Source organism: Elgaria multicarinata, chromosome 4 (assembly GCF_023053635.1).
Source record: "Elgaria multicarinata webbii isolate HBS135686 ecotype San Diego chromosome 4, rElgMul1.1.pri, whole genome shotgun sequence".
Taxonomy (NCBI): Eukaryota; Metazoa; Chordata; class Lepidosauria; order Squamata; family Anguidae; genus Elgaria; species Elgaria multicarinata.
In genome coordinates, this window is record NC_086174.1 from 8,445,517 (window position 1) to 8,464,612 (window position 19,096).

Here is a 19,096-nt window from a genome sequence, read left to right on the forward strand (position 1 = left end):
GGATTACTGCAATGTGCTCTATGTGGGGCTGCCCTTGAAGCTGCTCCGGAAGCTGGAGCTAGTGCAGAATGCTGCAGCTCGGCTGTTGTCTGGAGCTGCCCCTTTCCAGCATGTAACTCCTCTGCTGAGGGAACTGCACTGGCTGCCTATTCGCTACCGGGACAGGTTTAAGGTTCTTGTACTTGTGTACAAAGGCCTAAATAACTTGAGACCAGGATACCTGAGAGAGTGCCTTCTCCCTTACCAACCTGCCCGGTCACTGAGGTCATCCGAGGGCCTGCTCCTGGTGGTTCCACCTAGATCCATCCTCCGATTGGAATCCACCAGGGGAAGAGCCTTCAGCGTGGTGGCCCCCCTCCTGTGGAATTCCCTGCCTCTGGAGGTCAGACAGGCTCCAACCTTGTACTCCTTTCGGCGCCTCCTGAAAACATCTTTATTCCAAGAAGCCTTTCTTTAACATGCAGCCTTGGATTTCTGTGTTGTTGGTTTTTTTTGCTTCTTTTTAAATTTTGTTTTAACTGTTTTATTCTGTTTTTATTTTCATTTTACCTTGTACACCGCTCCGAATTTTTTTTTTCAATGAGGAGCGGTATATAAATATTCTAAATAAATAAATAAATAATACATAAAGAGAGCATTGGCTATGGGGCAGTGGAGAAATTATTATTATTATTATTATTATTATTATTATTATTATTATTGGTTGGTTTTATATGCTCTTTTAATTAATTTTATGTAAGTAAGTAAGTAATAATTTATTAATGCTTAGGCCATAGTCCATTCGCATACAGAATAGATGCATTATGGAGAAACAAAATATAAAAATACTACATGAGATCACAAACAGATCATACATAATAAAAGAATAAAATTCAGTACAATTAAAAACATAATTTGAATATAAAATTTGTAGTTAAATAAGAGCATCTCCAGCACAGTCAACTGCAATCTTAGTAATAAATCTTGCCTGAATTTTCATTGCCGCCAGGGCAGAAAGAGATACTTTGTGCGTTACCCTAGAGTCAGTGTCAGACAGGAGATAGAAAATCTTTTCTGAGGTGGTATTGAAGTGTAGTTGATACAGAATAGATTCCAAAAATTTGGTTCTTGGTTCAGAGTATAAAGAACAGAAGAGCAAATACTGAGGCAGATCCTCAATTTCTGGGGCCCCACAAATACAGATGGAGGGCCAAAGGGGTGCGCTGATATCTGCCATCCGTCACAGCTGTGGGCATAGTTTGAAAACGGAGGGCTGTAAATGCTTGCCTAAGCTTTGGGGATGTAAGCTTTGCCAGGTAAACAGCCCTTTGATGGTCAAATTTATAAAGCCTATACCATTTTGAAAATTTGGAATTGTTAATAGCTTGTTTGTCCAGCTGAGCACCATAGTTAAAAATATATTCCCGAAGTTTCTCCCTTGAGTTCAAGACAGAAAAGTTGTCAAGAAGAGCAGGATACAATTAAAGCAACTTGTAGTATCTTGAACTCCAGCTTTTGCAGTTTAATAGCTGTTCAAAACATAGTTTGGGGAAAATCCTAACTGAGGAATCCTGTACAATTCTCCAATAGATAAACAAAATAAAATGAATGCGAGATCTAATAGAGGGGAGATCTACTTCTGTCTGGACCAATGCTGCAGGAGTGCCTGGAGGAAGTCTTAACAGTTTTTTAAGAAATGTGTTCTGAAGTGCCTCCAGTTTAACCATTCGAGAGTCATCCCAGCCCCAGACAGCAGCACCATACAGGATCTGGGCAATGACTTTACTTTGAAATATTTTCAGAGCTGGAACAACCAAGTGTCCTCCTGTAGTGTAATAAAATCTAAGGATTGCTCCAATAGATCTCAAAGCCATTGCTCTAATAGCTTCTATATGTGGCTTCCAGGAGAGGTTCTCTGTAAAATGAATGCCAAGGTACTTAAATTCCCGACATTGTTCAATCTGATGACCATTGATAGACCACTGGAAATGAGAATGTCTTTTCCCAAACACCATCACCTTTGTCTTAGTATAATTAATGCTCAGTTTTTCTTTAGTACAAAATACACTGAGCTTAGAGAGCAGCCTTTTCAAACCTATACGGGTAAGTGAAATTAGAACCATATCATCAGCATATAAAAGGATAGAAATCTTCTTTGACCCAACTGAAGGCAGAAAAAATTCTGGGCCAGACAATGCTGGAATTATGTCATTCAAACATAAATTAAAGAGTAATGGTGCCAGTAGACATCCTTGTTTTACTCCTTTGCTTGTGGAGATAGAATCAGTTAATGAGCCAGAAATACCAACTCTAATTCTAGCAGTTGTATTGGAGTAGAGTTCCTTAATTAGAAACAATAGGCGCTTATCTATATTAGTGTTGGCCAGTTTATTCCACAACAAGTTTCTATCGATCGAATCAAAAGCTGCTGCTAAGTCAACAAAGGTGACAAATAAATGTTTGGTAGGACCAGCAATTCCTTGTTGGGCTAAAAAATAAAGTCAAATAGTGGTCAATAGTGCTCTGCCTTTTCCTAAAGCCAGCCTGTTCAGGGTGGATAATATGGTTGGTAAATTCCCAGTCCTCCAGTTTTTTTTAGTAGGTGTTTACTATATAGTTTGGAGTCAATATCTAGAAGACTAATAGGCCGATAATTGTTTGGGTCTTGCTTATCACCCTTCTTGTAAATAGGAACAACAACACTCTGTTTCCAGCCCATTGGGATTATACCTGTATTGTTAATATGAGTAAACACTTTGGCTAATATTGGGGCCCACCACTCAGGAAAATATTTAAATATTTCTGGAGGCATCATATTTTCTCCTGAAGCTTTGCGCAGGGCAAGAGCTGCAATCAACTTCTTTATCTCCAACACTGACACAGAGGGCCAATAAGGCAGACAAGCAGTTTCAGAAACATTAGAAGGGTGGTTCCCTGGGGATGTAGCTCCATAAAATCTGCTAAAATGAGTATGCCATTGCTGAGAAGAAATGTGTCCTATGATTACTGGTCTAACTGTGTGCATACCAGTAGAAATTATATCCCAAAACTGCTTCTCATTCTTTTCCATCACAGCTATGGCTAATTGTTTCCATTGTGTCCTAACATATGTGTCTTTCTTTTGTTTTAAGAGTGCCTTATAAGATAACCTCATAGAAGCTAGAATGTCAGGAGAGGTAGTACCATTATTTCTAAATACCTGCTTTCCGGACATCTCTACATTCAAGATCAAACCATCTGTTGCCCACTACTCTATTGAGTTTAAATTGTTTGTCACAGACCAATTTAGGTCTAAGATTTTGAATAATGGTTTGATAAACAATTAAGATATCTGAATTAGAATGTAAGATTTCTTGATGAAGGGATTTAAAATTTGGACTCTCAAATATCTGAAAAATGGAAGTGCCCAGATTGGTTGACCACCTTATTCTCCCACGTGAATTCCATTTAAATTTTGAGAGGGACATGGGAGGTGGAGCATTTCAAAATTAAATAGCAGCGATAAAGGGAAATGATTGCTTTCAACCCTGTTGTTAACTTCAAATCTATGGATGTCTTGGAGCAAATTGGCAGAAACTGCTATATAATCTATTGTGCTAGCTCCCCTGTTGGTGACATAGTTATAGGTACCCAGCGTTATATCCTGGTGGGTTCCATTAAGACATTGCAATTGATGCAAAGAGAGAACCTCTAGAAATCTTAGTCCTGTTTACACTAGTATCTTGAGAGACCCTAGCCACAGGTGAAACTTGGACATCTTGTCCAAAATTAGTGCTCTCTACTTGTTTCGAACCAGCCCCAATTCTAGCGTTAAAATTAGGGGTGTGCACGGACCCCCAGCTCCGCCCCGCGGGCCGATCCGAAAATTTCGGATCGGCCCGCTCCGCGCCGCTCCGCCCATAGTCCGCTCCTCTTCACTGCGGAGCTCCGGCTCCGAATCGGAACTCCGCAGTGGAGGGGAGTGGCGCCAGGTAAGGCTCCCCTCCCTCCTCTCCCTTACCTGCAGAGACCAAGGGGGAGGGGGGCCTTACCTGCGTCCGTCCGTGGTCCCTCGGCTTCTTCAATTGAGCCAGTGGCTCAACCAGGAAGTCTGGGCCACAAGTGCGGCCTAGACTTCCTGGTTGAGCCGTGGGCTCAATTGAAGAAGCCGAGGGACCACGGACGGACGCAGGTAATGGAGAGTGGTTTACCTGGCTTCCCGCCATCGCCACATGGTAAGAGACCAAGGTAAGGGAGCCAGGTAAGGGACCAAGGGGGAGGGGGGCCTTACCTGCATCCGTCCGCGGTCCCTCGGCTTCTTCAATTGAGCCCTTGGCTCAACCAGGAAGTCTGGGCCGTGCAGCCTAGACTTCCTGGTTGAGCCACGGGCTCAATTGAAGAAGCCGAGGGACCACGGACGGACGCAGGTAAGGGAGAGGAGGGAGGGGGTTTACCGGGCCCTGCCACTGTCACTGCACGGGTGACAGCGACAGCGGCAGGGCCCAGTAACCCCCACTTACCTTTCTGGTGGAGCTCCGGATCGAGGCGAAGGATCCGCCTTCACTTCGATCCTCTTCACCATGCTCCACCGGCCCCCCAATCCTCTTCGCCTCCGCCTTAAGGGTAGGCAAAGCCCCTTGCTCTGCTCCTGCTTCTCCAGTTCGAGGAGAAGCGGAGCACATCCCTAGTTAAAATCTCCACACAGGATGAGCCTTGTGGAAGAGTATTGACACTCCAAGATGGTAAGAGTTTCAGATAGACTATTCCAAATACTATTAGAGCCTACATTTTTTGACAAGCTAGGTGGGGAAAAAACATTTATACAAATAAGAGAGCCAAAATGCTTACTCTTAATAAGTAGGGCCTGTATATATTGTGGACAACAAGTAGTCAATATTTGTATATTTACATACAAATCAACTGAGATAAATATAGTAAGGCCTGTGCTACCATGGCCTCTAAGACGTGTTTTGATAGCTGGGAGAGAAAAAGATCAAAATCCATGGAGAGATGGTAAATTAGTTTCAGGGGCCCATGTCTCTTATAGACAAAGAATTTTAAATTTTTGTAAGTAAACTGCAAAATTTGCATCATGAAACTTATTTGCCCACCTCACAATGTTCCAAGATATTAAGTTTAGTTGTCAAACTGGTGTAGTCAAGTCTGTAATGTCGCACATCTCCAACAATTCTGTCTGAGCAGTGGTTTTTTGTTTGGGAGACAACTCATACGGAGAGGGTATATTATTAACCCACTTTGGCTCCAAGTGTTGTACTAGAATTGTAGTTTCACAACTATTCTCATTCGTTGTTAATAGGGCATCTATAGTAGGGGTGTGCACGGACCCTCCGATCCGCTTCTCTTCGAGATCCACAATTTGCAGATCGGGCTGCTTTGCTCCACCCCGCTCCGCCTATGGTCTGCTCCGCTTCACTGCGAAGCTCCGGATCTAGATCGTAGCTCCTCTTTTCCCCCCCATAGGCTTGCCTTGAAATCCAAAAAAGTATACAACTTTTTTTCTGTTAAAGTTAGAAACCTCAGGTTTGGCACCATGACACCTCATGGACATATACACACACATGCCAAGCCTCAATCCAATCCAAGCATCCCCTGATTTTTGGGGAGTTTTTGAAAATCAGACACCACATTTTCAGACATGGACTGTTCTCCAACATTTTGACAGATAATTTTTTTTGAAGTGGGCACCCTCAGAGATGCCATCTAGATCCACATTCATGGCAAGTTTCAAGCAAATCCCATCATCCCCTGATTTTTGGTGGGGCTTTAACCTTTTAACTCACCCCAAATCAAGTCCCATGCTAGAACTACGTCAATTTTCATGTTAGAAACCTCAAGTTCAGCACCATGACACCTCATGCACATATACACACGCTTGCCAAGCCTCAAACCTATCCAAGCCTCCCCTGATTTTGGGGGAAAATTTGAAAACAGGACACCTGCAGACACCTCATTGGGGCCATTTCAAAGGAAATCCCAACATGCCATGAATTGGGGAGAGTAGAGATAAACCTATAAATCTTCTTCCGCACTTGAAAAATTGATTTGGAACTTCAAAAAGTCTAAGTGAGCGCAGGAAGGACTTATCCCCTGAGTCAAAGCAAGACACACACAAACCATCCCTGTGAGGTGGGCAGGGAAGGAGGGAGGGAAGGCAGGCAGGCAGCAGACATTTCTGGGGGCACAAGGAAGTGCAGCAAGGATGGCTTGTTTCTTTCTAAGCCAGCAGCCAGTAACGCATTGAGGAGGGCCGGGCAGGCACAGAGGACGACGACTGGCAGCAAGCATGCTGGAGGCTTGTGGGGTTGAACCACAAAGCCCATCATGTATTACAGCTCCCAGGGGGAGGAGGGAGGGAACGCAGGCAGGCAGCAGGCATTTCTGGGGGCACAAGGAAGTGAGGCAAGGATGGCTGGTTTCTAAGCCACAGACGTGCGCCTGCTCCCTCTTCTCATGATGATAATAATATAATACTAATAGTAATACTAATAATGATATGTATAATATAATAATAATAATAATAATAACAACAATATGTATAAAATATAATACTAATGCTAATACTAATATGTATTTAGGGAAATGGGACAAGTCTGTATGCTTTGCCCAAACAGGATTTGAAATGCTCAAACTGGCTGTTTTGCACTTCACAAGCAGTGCACGCAGCACACTCACACAATAACACAGTCACACACACAATCCAAGTAACACACACACACACACACACAAGAAATAGAGAATATTTTTTTTGTATTTTTTTGTATTTTTTTTTTATATAGAAGAAAGAAGGAAGATGAAACACAGTCAGGCTTTAAGAGGGGGAAGGGGGGGAGCCAACCAAACACTCCAAAATTTAAAAATAAAGTTTATATTAAATAAAAGTAAGGAAAAAACACAGAGCAAACTAAGTAAACAGTCAGAAACAAGCAAACAAAGTAATGAACACACACACAAGCCAAGCTGAATCCTAATCTATCTCCTCCAACAAACACAGCAGCAGCACCTATAATTAACTCCTCTCTCCATGAACGCCAACCCACAAAGAGACTCAAAGGAGAAACGTCTCAAGGTGGCTCTGCCTTAGTCCCCCTTCCAACGCTGGGATTGGAGGATGCTTCATCAATTCTCATTAGGATTGGGAGCTGAATGTGCCTGTCATCGCTAAAAACAAAACAAAAAAACACACGCCACTTTACCCTTTCCTGGTTTTTTTTACCAGATTTTTCCAAAAATTATAGCAAGTGAACCGCACCACGCAGAGAGCTGAGAGTAGGCTCAAAATAACCCCCAACCACAAGAAGTTTCAGAAAGATAGCTTAAAAAACAACACAGCTATCCCCTATTCTTTTCCGCAATGCAATCCTACGGGCAAAATGATCTAAGATGGCGGGCGGATCGCTCCGCGTAAAGAGAAGCGCTTCGCCTATGACCGCTTCTCTTCGCCTTGCTTCTAAGGGTCCACGGTCCGCTTCTACTCCGTCTCTGAGCAAGGCGGAGCAGGCCAATTCGCTTCTGATTCTCCAATTCTAATCGGAGTAGAGCACATCCCTAATTTATAGAGCCCCCATCCATATTCCTCTCAACATGAGGAACATCTCCCATAGATTCTAGATTGACCAGTTGTTCAGCCAAGTCATTAATAGCTAGCATTATGTTCTTTACATCTTCCAGTCTAGTGGCAATATCTTTTTTTCCTTCATTAATAATTTGTTCACTCAGGCTCGAAGACTGCTTCTCTCTTGCGGTGCTTGAAGTTTTGGCTGGGTTAGGATGCAGTATAGTCCTGCTAGGAGTTTCTTTTGAGATTAATGAGCAAGTATTCCTTTCCTCTGTAATCATCCCACTGCTATACTTAGGGTTAATTAAGGGGGTGATAACTAGATTTTGAAAATCTCTCTTTGGTGTTATTTGGAAATCGGACAAAAAATGCTTCATTTTCATCAGCGTGAGAGGAATTGTAGACTGTTCGAATGTTACCATAATTCTCTTGTATGCTGGTATACTAGGAAGCCATTCTACAGCCATCATATCAATACTATGTGCATGTATATGTAGAAGTTGGCTCAAAGAAAACCTGATAGTTCCATGCGACCTCCATCTACCATTGTTTATTCTATTGTTGGCAATTTGCAACATAACTAGATTTGCTTGTAAAATCCTGTTGCAATTTCCTTTTTCCAGCTCCTTTGAACTTACTAGTAAACTGGCACTAGAATCATTTGAGGTGGTCTTTTTGCTTCCCGGTTTTTCCTCCTTTCCAGATCCTGTACTGTTAAGTTGAACTGTATGCTTTTGTGTAAAAGTATCAAAGGAGAGTTTAAGAACCTCAGGTTGTCTAGCAATTTTTTCTAGGCATTCATATATTGAACTAAAAGTTCAATATGAGCTGTTAAAAGGCACTGTTTTGTCACAAAGTCTGAGGGGTATAATTGCTGTTCAGTATGTTGTATTTTCTCTGTAATGAGCAATTTCTCGGAAGCAGACTTATCTACCCCATTTGACTCCAAGGACACTCCTTCCTGATACACAAAGGAATTATTGCCAGAGCTTTCCGCGGACTCAAGTAAAAGCTCCTTTTCTATATCCAAAGCTGAAAAACTATTAGCAGTAGGAATTGAAAACACTAAGTTTGAGTCTGGGATACTCACGGTTTCCTCAAAGGCAAACAATTTGTCAATTTTAAGTTGTTTAGGTGCTTTGTTGTGTTTAGCTGTCCCTGGGCTTGTTCTCGCACATTTTTTGTTTCCCATTTAAAGGTTGCCACCAGTTATCACAAAGTAAAAAAAAAGAGCAGATTAAAACAGTGAAGTACTGTACTTCCCAAAGTTATAATTCCTAGCTTCCATTTTTTAATCTAGGAAAGTTGCCAGCAGAGTAGTAGAGTGACAGAGTACGCGCTTCCCTTCTTGCAGTCCAAAGAAAGACACAGAGTCTGCTGGTCCAATTAATCATAAATATATTTTCTAGCAACCATCCACCACCGACTTCATCAACTACCCAACCACAACATGAACATTACCTACAGAATATATACACAGGGTTTTCAACCTGACCAGCAACATCCCAGGTGCTGCTAATCAGCACACCCTGGCTGATGCAATTAGCTCTCTTCATTTCAGGAGCTTGGTTAACCCTTACCATTCAGGTCTGTAAAATCCTTTTTACTTACAGTGAATACACTGACACCCCTCCATTTTACTGACCTGAACGAACATACACAAAACAGTTTACATATTGTGATTTACCATATTCAGTTTCTCAATTAACTCTTGATGCCTTTTTGCACATAATGGTTTAGTCATCAGATCTGCTACATTATTTTCTGATTCACAGTATTCCAGATCTATCAGTCCATTATTTACAGATTGTCTAACATTACAATATTTTATATCCACATGTTTACTCCTGGCATGCATTCTTTCAGTTTTAGCCATCTGGATACACGTTTGGCTGTCTTCATTTACTTTTATTGGTTTATCAATTGGCACATTTACAACTATCAACAGTTGTTTGAACCACACTATTTCGTTACACAGTTCAGATAGTGCTGCAAATTCTGCCTCAGCAGTAGAAACAGAAATTGCATTTTGTTTCCTTGCTTTCCAGCCAATTATGGAATCAGCAAATGTTACCACAATGCCAGTGGTAGATTTTCTATCACTTCTGTCTCCAGCATAATCACTATCCACGTAACACTCCAGATTTGGTGTTCCTGATGAACTTAATTTTAAGCATTTGTCCTGAGTGCCTTTTAAATACCTCATTATTCTTTTTACAGCTTGCCATGCATTTGTTGTGGGTTTTGCCACCAATCTACTCAAAATGCTTACTGCATTGGATATGTCTGGTCTTGACCATTGTGCCAGGTACAACAGACTTCCAATGATAGATTGATAAAGGTCTGGGTCTTGAAAATATGTTTCACCTATATTCTTTTGAAAATCTACTACCATTGGAGTTTGGACACTTTTGCAATTGTCCATGTTATATTCTTTTAATAATTGCTCAATTTTCTGTTTTTGGTTTAGCAGAAAACTGCCATCTTGTGCCCTTTCAATTTCAACTCCAAGATAGTTTTTAATATTTCCCAAATCTTTCAATTGAAATTCTTTACCAATTTCCTTTTCAAAGTCTTGAATTTGTTCCTTTTTACTTGCCATCAAACAAAGATCATCCACAAAAGCTAACAAAATCATTTGTTTTTCTCCTGTTCCCTTGGTATACACACATGGATCTGCCAAGCTTCTTTTAAAACCTTGAGATTGTAAAACTTCATCTAAACATTGATTCCAGTTTCTGGCTGACTGTTTTAGACCATAAATGGCTTTGTTCAATTTATACACCATTCCTGTTTTTCCACTTTCATACCCAGGAGCCTCCATCATGAAAATATTTTCCTTTAGTTCTGCATTTAGGTAAGCAGTTGTGATGTCAAAATGATTGACTTCAAATTTCTTTAATGCTGCCAATTTCAAAGCTAATCTTACGCTCTCTGACCTAACAGTAGGTGCATAGGTCTCATCAAAGTTCAAGTGCTTTCTTTGTGTAAATCCCTGTGCTACTAAACGTGCCTTGTATTTTACTTTACCAGACACTAGAACTTTCTTTTTGTATACCCATCTGCAGCCAACTGCTTTCTGATCTTTAGGCAACTGTGTTGGTGTAAAGACCTTGTATTTTGCCATTGAATGCATTTCCTCATCCATTGCCTCAAACCATTTTTTAGATTCAGCTTTTGGCAATTCCAACACATCCTCTAAACATTGAGGTTCATAACTTACATGACACACTCTCACTTCCCCCACAGTGAATCGCTCTGGAGGTATGCCTTTTGTTGCCCTTTCAGAACGCCTGGGTACAAAGATTTCAGTTTCCCCCTCCTCTCTCTCTACTTTAGGACTTAGAATGTCTGCTTTCTTTTCTGGACTCTTTGCTGATTCTTGTGATGGCTGCAAACTGTGTTCTGTCTCCTCACTATCACTTAGTGGCATGATTATCTCTGTGTTTGCATGTATTCTCTCCCAACCATCCTGTTCTGCAAACTCTGCTGACCTGGAAATTACAACTTTCCCATTGTTAAGTGCAAATCTATATGCCTTAGAACCAGGTTGGTATCCAACAAATCTCAGTTTCCTTGCCTTAGGCTGACCCTTTCTTCTTTGTCCCTTTGGTATATGCACCCATGCGTAACAACCAAATACTCTTAAATGAGACAACACTGGTTTCTTTCCAAACAGCAGATAATATGGAGTGTTGTTCATGACAGAACTCCATAATCTATTCAGTATATAATTCGCTGTTAAGATAGCCTCCCCCCAGAAATGCTTTGACAATCCTGAATCCTGTAACAGTGAGTCCTTCATGGTTTGTAACACACCATTCCTCCGTTCTGCCACACCATTCTCACTGGGGGAGTATGGGTTTGTTTTGCGATGCCAAATGCCTTGCCGCTTCAGCCAACGTTGAAAAACACCTGCAAGAAACTCTCCTCCTCTATCTGTTTGTAACTGAGCCACTTTGTAGGAAAACCTCCTCTCCACCCAAGCAACCCAGCTTTTAAATGTCTCAAACGTTTCATTTTTGGATTTGAGCAAATAGCAGAACCCATACCTTGTAAAATCATCTACTATTACCAGTACATATTTTGCCCCTCCTAGGCTTTGTGGCAGTGGACCAATTAAATCTGCATGCACCAATTCAAATGGTTTTTTCGTTGACCTATTACTCTGTTTACTAACAGGGTAAGCCTTTGATTTTGATACTTTGCACGCAGCACAATCCAAATACTTGCCACACTGTTTTATGTTTAACCCTTCACACATTTCAGGCATTTTGGCCAAAGCTCTGAAATTTGCATGACCTAACCTTCTATGAAGTAAATGTATACAATTATCATGCACTGGTTTGTTATACATTGCAGTATTTACATTATCAGAGATATTTTCTTTAGGTAACATGACATACAGCCTGTCCTTTAACACACCTTTCGCACAGAGAATTCCATTTTTTTCTACTTTGCAATACATTCCTTTAAATAACACAGAATATCCATCCTGTGTAAGAGAGGAAACACTTAAAAGATTGTACTCTAAGCCTGGCACCAGTAATACCCCATCAAATGTTTTGTTCATGCTTGGCACAAACACTTGCCCTTGACCATGAACTGCAGATTTCTTTCCATCTGCCAAACTAACATGGTCTTTAGAAGTTGGATTCAAAGTCACAAAATCTTCTTTTCTGTTGGAGATATGCTGGCTGGATCCAGAGTCTAGGAGCCAGGTTTCCTTTTGCAGCTCATCAACTGCTCTCACCACTGAAACAAACTGCTGACGTTTGCCTCTTGTTAATCGCTGGTTCCTGGGTTTCTCAGCCCCTTCTTGCAGCTGATCCATACAATTTCTTTTCAGATGCTGTGTTGATCCACATCTGTAGCAACGCTTTACAGCCAGAGCTCTCTCTACTCCTCCGCTGGTCGCTGCCTCCTCCATGTCTTTTTTTTCTCGCAAGCTTATTTTTGCATGGGCACATTCCTGTGCTTTATCAGTCCGTTTCTGCTCCTCTTCGAGAAGCCTCCCAGTAAGATAATGCAAAGTAAGCTCTCTTTCTGGCATTGATTCTAAGCTGGCAACAATCATATTCCAGGAATCTTCTAGGGAGCTTAGAATAATATATACTTTGTTTGCTTCTGAAAAAGTCATTCCTCTTACCTCCAGTTCTGCAAACAAAGTTCTCATGTTTTGCAAGTGCTGAGATAAACTTTCCCCCAGCTTCAAGCTAGCTTTGTATAGCCTTCGGGTTAAAGCAATCTTGCTGCCTGGAGTGTCACGGACATAAATCTGTTGCAAAACATTCCAGCATTCACTGGATGTTGTTAACCCACGAATGTGGACAAGTTGGCTGTCTTCCAGACCCAAAATTATACATGCTTTAGCTTTTTCATCAGCTCTCAGCTCTCTTGCAGTAGGGTTTACTGGAGGATTACTGACTGCATCCCAGAGACCTTCCCTCCGGAGGTACATTTCCATTTTAATGCACCACGTTAGGTAGTTATGTTCATTTAGTCGGTTCAAAGGAATTCCTCCACTCACCGCAACTGCTGCCTCGGCTTCCATATCTTTTGGTGTTCTCAGGCCTCGTTACAAAACCTTCAACAGCTCAAGAAGATGCCTTAAGCACTGCTCACCAGTGGATCCACTCAAACAGAATCAGAGCTTTCAAGTCAGCTCTGGGCCCATAACCTGACAGAGTACGCGCTTCCCTTCTTGCAGGCCAAAGAAAGACACAGAGTCTGCTGGTCCAATTAATCATAAATATATTTTCTAGCAACCATCCACCACCGACTACATAAACTACCCAACCACAACATGAACATTACCTACAGAATATATACACAGGGTTTTCAACCTGACCAGCAACATCCCAGGTGCTGCTAATCAGCACACCCTGGCTGATGCAATTAGCTCTCTTCATTTCAGGAGCTTGGTTAACCCTTACCATTCAGGTCTGTAAAATCCTTTTTACTTACAGTGAATACACTGACATAGAGTAGCTGAGTGAGGGCTAGTTTTTATCAGTGAAGCTCTCCTTAGCCTCCATTCTTCAAGCAGGGTGGCAGAAACCCTCCAGTGGCTTCTCGACCTTTGGCTCGTGCCGCAGGCTCGTGCCTCCAGCACCCTGATCCCTTTAGTACCTGTTGGAGTGGGCGGGACCAACAAACACTCTCAGGCTCTGCAGCAGCCCTACAGCAAATAATAATGATAATAATAATAATATTAAGACATTACAGTAATAGACAAAAAAGAAAAAACCACGTACCTCATTGACATAGCAATACCTAATGACAGAAATGTTTTAGGAAAGGAAGAGAAGAAGCGAGAGAAATATACACTGCTAGCTATGGAATTTAAAGAACTATAGGAAAAGGAAAAGGTCACAATTATTCTGTTAGTCACATCAGTCAGTGGCCTCACATTAAAAAAAATGATACAGAAAACATTCAGAAACTGGGCCTACCAAAATACATCCACACTAACATCCATGAAGAAGTAATAATTGAAATACGTACAATTGTCAGGAATTTCCTGTATCTGTAAAAGACAGTATGACTTGGCAAAGCCTTGTCCATCTAGAAAAACTGCCACAAGCAAGAAAAAGATATAATAAAGATGTAATTCTTAGAAAATCCCATCAATACAATGGTAAATAGAATTGTTCTGTATATGCTTGAAGGAAGGAAGGGGGGAAATCTTTAATTATTTCTGCAAGAGGAAAGGTTCAACAGCATCTGTAGTTGAAGCAACTACTCAAGGATGACATTTGGAACAGGACTAACGAAATGAACTCCTCTGCACCAATGTATTCTGCAACATTAATTCTATGAAGGCCATCGGCAAATAAATCCTTGGATCCCTCAGCCACATGCTCCATTGGAAGTTTACTAAACCATGATGGGTTTGTACATCAGTACGTAACATTTTATGCTCCTAGAGGCTCTTTTTGGACAAATTGTGCCCTCTCCTCAAGGAATACCGGGCTCATCGACACCAAGCAGAATATTCTAGTATGAAAGCAGTATATAAGAGGCAGGAGCCACACTACTGCTTTTTAGTGGTATTGAAGTACAATGACAACTGTTGGGTCCCATTGACACATATCACATACCACTTTCAAAGTGTTATATCCTACTTGGTGTAGATGTGTCATGGGCCCCAAGAGTTGTTCCTGTGATACATATATATATATATATATATATATATATATAGAGAGAGAGAGAGAGAGAGAGAGAGAGAGAGAGAGAGAGATTTTAGGGGGGAAACGATTCCATCAAATGTATGATCAAAGGAAAAGGAAATCTGGAACAGAATTCAGCTGCTCAATGGTTCTGATCATGGCTAAACATTTCATGAGCCCCAAGCTCAAAAGAGTCAATGGCCTTAGTTAGATCTAAGGATTATCTCAGGCAAATGGAAGGGGCATCCCTGCCTGGTGCCTGGGAGCTGTACTACATGATGGGGCTTTGTGATTTGTGCCCACAAGCCTCTGGCATGCTTGCTCCCAGTTCTGCCTGTCCTCCTCTGTGCCCGCCTTGCAGGGATGGTTTGTGTGTGTCTTGCTTTGACTCAGGAGAGAAGTCCTTCCTGCGCTCACTTAGACTTTTTGAAGTTCCAAATAAATTTTTCAAATGTGGAAGAAGATTCATATTTAGGTTTATCTACCCCCCAATTCATGGCATGTTGGGATGTCCTTTGAAATAGCCATGAATAAATCCCATTGAGGTGTCTGCAGCTTTAAAAATGCCTGAGATACTGGGGTGTCCGATTTTCAAAAATCCCCCCCAAATCAGGGGAGGCTTGGATTTGCTTGAGGCTTGGCATGCGTGTGTATACATGGATCAGATGTCATGGGGTGAGTTAAAAAATTAAACCCCCGCCAAAAATTAGGGGATTATGGGATTTGCTTGAAACTTGCCATGAATGTGGATGTAGATGGCACCTGTGAGGGTGCCCGCTTCAAAGTTTTTATCTGGCAAAATGTCAGAGTAAATCCCATTTCTGAAAATGGCTGTCTGATTTTCAAAATTTCCCCCAAAATCAGGGGATGCTTAGATTTTCTTGTGGATTGGCATGCATGTGTATCCATTGATACACTATCATGGTTCCAAGTTTGAGGTTTCTAACATTAACAGAAAAGAAGTTGTAGCCTTTTTTGTATTTCAATGCAAGTCTAAGGGGGGGAAGCGGAGCTCCGATCCGGATCTGGAGCTTCGCAGCAAAGCGGAGTGGACCATAGGTGGATTGGATTGGAGCAGACCTGGTTTTAGTTTTGGATTTAGAATACCTTTTAAAGGAGTTAGGGTCTCCTTCTTCGCCAAAAACCAATCATCCATTCGTCGAATGGAGGAGGTGGTTTTGGAAAAGATTAATAAGGAGGTCAAGGCCGGGCGGGTTCTGGGCCCCTTCCAGAGCCCGCCCATGCCTCATCTCAGGGTGTCCCTGCTCGGCATAGTGCCCAAAAAAGCCCCTGGTGAATTTCGTTTAATTCACAACCTCTCACACCCAACAGGGGAGTCGGTTAATGATGCTATTCCTGATGAATTGTGCACCATATGTTATGCCTCGTTTGACAGTGCCGTGCAGATGGTTCGGCACTGTGGAAAGGGGGCATTGATGGGAAAGTGCGATATCAAAGCTGCCTTTCGCCTATTGCCAATTCATCCGGAGGACTTCAAGCTGTTAGGATTCCAATTTAAGGGCATGTTCTATGTGGACAGGGCACTGCCTTTTGGATGCACAGTGTCCTGTGCCACATTTGAGCGATTCAGCACATTTTTAGAGTGGCAATGGAGACAGAGAACTGGTTCAGATAACAATATTCATTATCTGGATGACTTTTTGTTCTCTGGCAGTCCAAACTCTGAGCAGTGCCTCAAATTCATGGCTGAATTCGAGGCAATGGTGGCCGAGCTAGGCGTACCAAGCTAGGCTCGCTCAGGAGAAGACTGAAGGGCCGGCTACAGCCCTATCCTTCTTAGGAATCCACATTGATTCTGTTGAGCAAGCATGCAGCTTACCTTCGGATAAGTTGGACACCCTATGTACGTTAATAGATGAGGCGTCTATGGCCAGGAAGTTGATGCTGCTGCAGGTGCAGCAGCTCATTGGACACCTTAACTTCGCATGCAGAGTAGTCACCCCTGGGCGGGCCTTCCTCAGGCGCTTGTGCGAAGCTACGATTGGGGTTAAGCGGCCCCATCATAGAATTAGGGTTTCTACCGAAATGAAGGAAGACTTGCGGGTGTGGCGCTCTTTCCTCCAGGATTACAATGGTGTATCATTCTGGAGGCAAGAGATTAGGCTGGAATCGCAGCTCCAGGTCAGGTCAGACGCCTCTGGAGCGTTCGGTTTCGGGGTCATTTTTAGAGACCAGTGGTGCGCCCAGCAATGGCCACGCCAATGGCTGGTAGGGGACATATGCCGGGATCTGACTTTCCTGGAATTGTTCCCTATTTTAGTGGCGGTTTGGCTCTGGGTGGAGCTTCTCGCATCAGCAACAGTGCATTTCTGGTGCGATAACATGGCCACCGTGCAGGTAGTAAATTCCTTATCTTCAAGGAACCGCAGGGTTATGAGACTTGTCAGGGCAATGACAGCTCATTGTTTAAAACATAACGTGGTTTTTTATGCCCGTCACATCCCGGGACTGGATAATGGAGTGGCTGACGCTTTGTCACACAACCAGATGTCCAGATTCCAGGAATTGGCACCCTTCGCCAGATGGGAACCCAAAATTATGCCCAAGGAGCTTTGGGATCTTGAAGATCCGAAGCCATCGAAGTGATGAACTTGTCTATCGCCCCTAGAACCCAAGCCCTGTACGAAAGAGCAGGTAGGGAGTTCAGCATTTTTAGGGGTAAATATGGCCTACCAGAGTCCTGGCCGATTCCTATCGACCACGTCTTGCAGTTCTGCATGGATCTCCATCGCAAGGGGCTGTCCACCAGGACTTTGCAGGGGAAATTGTCTGGCTTAGCCTTTCAGGGAAAAGTCATGGGTTTGAGTGATAGCACAGCGGACTTTAGGGTGCACAAGATGCTCAAAGGTTGGGCTAGATTTAACCCACCACCACCTGACAAGCGCAGACCCATCACACCAAATATACTTTTGGGATTGTGTGCTCAATGGCCTAAGCTTTGCATATCCAGCTTTGAACAGTGCCTGTTCCATGCAGCAGCACTAACAGCTTTCTTTGGGGCCTTCCGAATCAACGAACTCTTGGCAAGCTCCAAGGCCAATAAGTCAGGCTGTTCTTTCCAGTGGAAAGACCTGTGGCTGGAGGGACACCGAGTGCACCTACATTTGCGCCACTCTAAAACAGACCAAAGGCGGCAAGGGACATGGGTAGAGCTTGCCTCAGACGATAGGGAGGAAATATGCCCGGTGGCAGCCATGGCTGCCTTTATTTCCCTCAGGGGTAGATCAGAAGGGTTTTTATTCTGCCATCATGATGGCAACCCCTTTTCTAAATACCAGTTTTGGGCTGTGGCTAAGAAGGCCCTAGCTGCAATCAGTTTAAGAAGTGATCAGTTTGGAACACACTCGTTCAGAATTGGTGCAGCGTCAACCGCAGCTGATGCTGGACTGAACGACGATCCGATACGGTCAATTGGTAGGTGGCGATCCACAGCATTCAAGACATACGTTAGGAAATAAAGACTTCGCTCGTTCAGTTAATAGTTCACGTTTCTTTGGCAGATGCTGGGATGAGACTTGAGCCTATTAGGATCATCATATGCGGCCACAGCATGGTTTTCTGGGCATGCAATAGAGCCTCCAGATCTGCAGTGGGCACGCATTTGGGACTACAACCGGACGCCACCATTTAATGGATTGGGTGCCAGGGATTGAGATGCATCTTTTGTTTCGCTCTGGTGTTGTGGTTCGCCCACCGCAGGTGTTGGTTATACACCTGGGGGGCAACGACCTTGGTTTACTTAAGGGGAAAGCCCTGATCCTCCAGGCCCAAGTAGACTTTGAGCGTATTTGGGAATGTTGGCCAGGTACATGGATTGTATGGTCTAACATGCTTCCTAGGCGCCAATGGCGCGAGGGGCACAATGCATGGGGACTAAATAGGGCGGTCAAAAAGATGAATAGGGAACTTCGGTTGTTTTTGCGGGGTAAACGGGGATGGATCATCCCGTACCCAAGCATACCAGTTTGCAAGCAGGAATTGTATAGGGCCGACAGGATACATCTCTCCGATGCAGGCAATGACTTTTTCCTACAGGATCTCCATGTGGGTTTGCAGGACTGCCTCCCTGGGTGGGGTAAGTGAGCCTAAGCCAAGGCTTGGCCCACTATCATGGCAGGGTTGTGCGGGAATTGGTTCATTCGGATAGGGTTGGTAAGTACACTGGCACCCATTAGGGGGTGATGGGCATGACCAGATGGCCTGCTCGACGATGCTTCGCGGCCCCCGTGTCAGGATATGGAATGCCTTTGGAGCCCCTCAGGTTTCATCTACTTACTGCCGTTACGGCAATAAGCGGGGGTGAAATCTGGCGGACTACCCACACTTTAAAAGTGATGGTCAAGGCAGGAGCCGGGGAACCGCCCTCTGC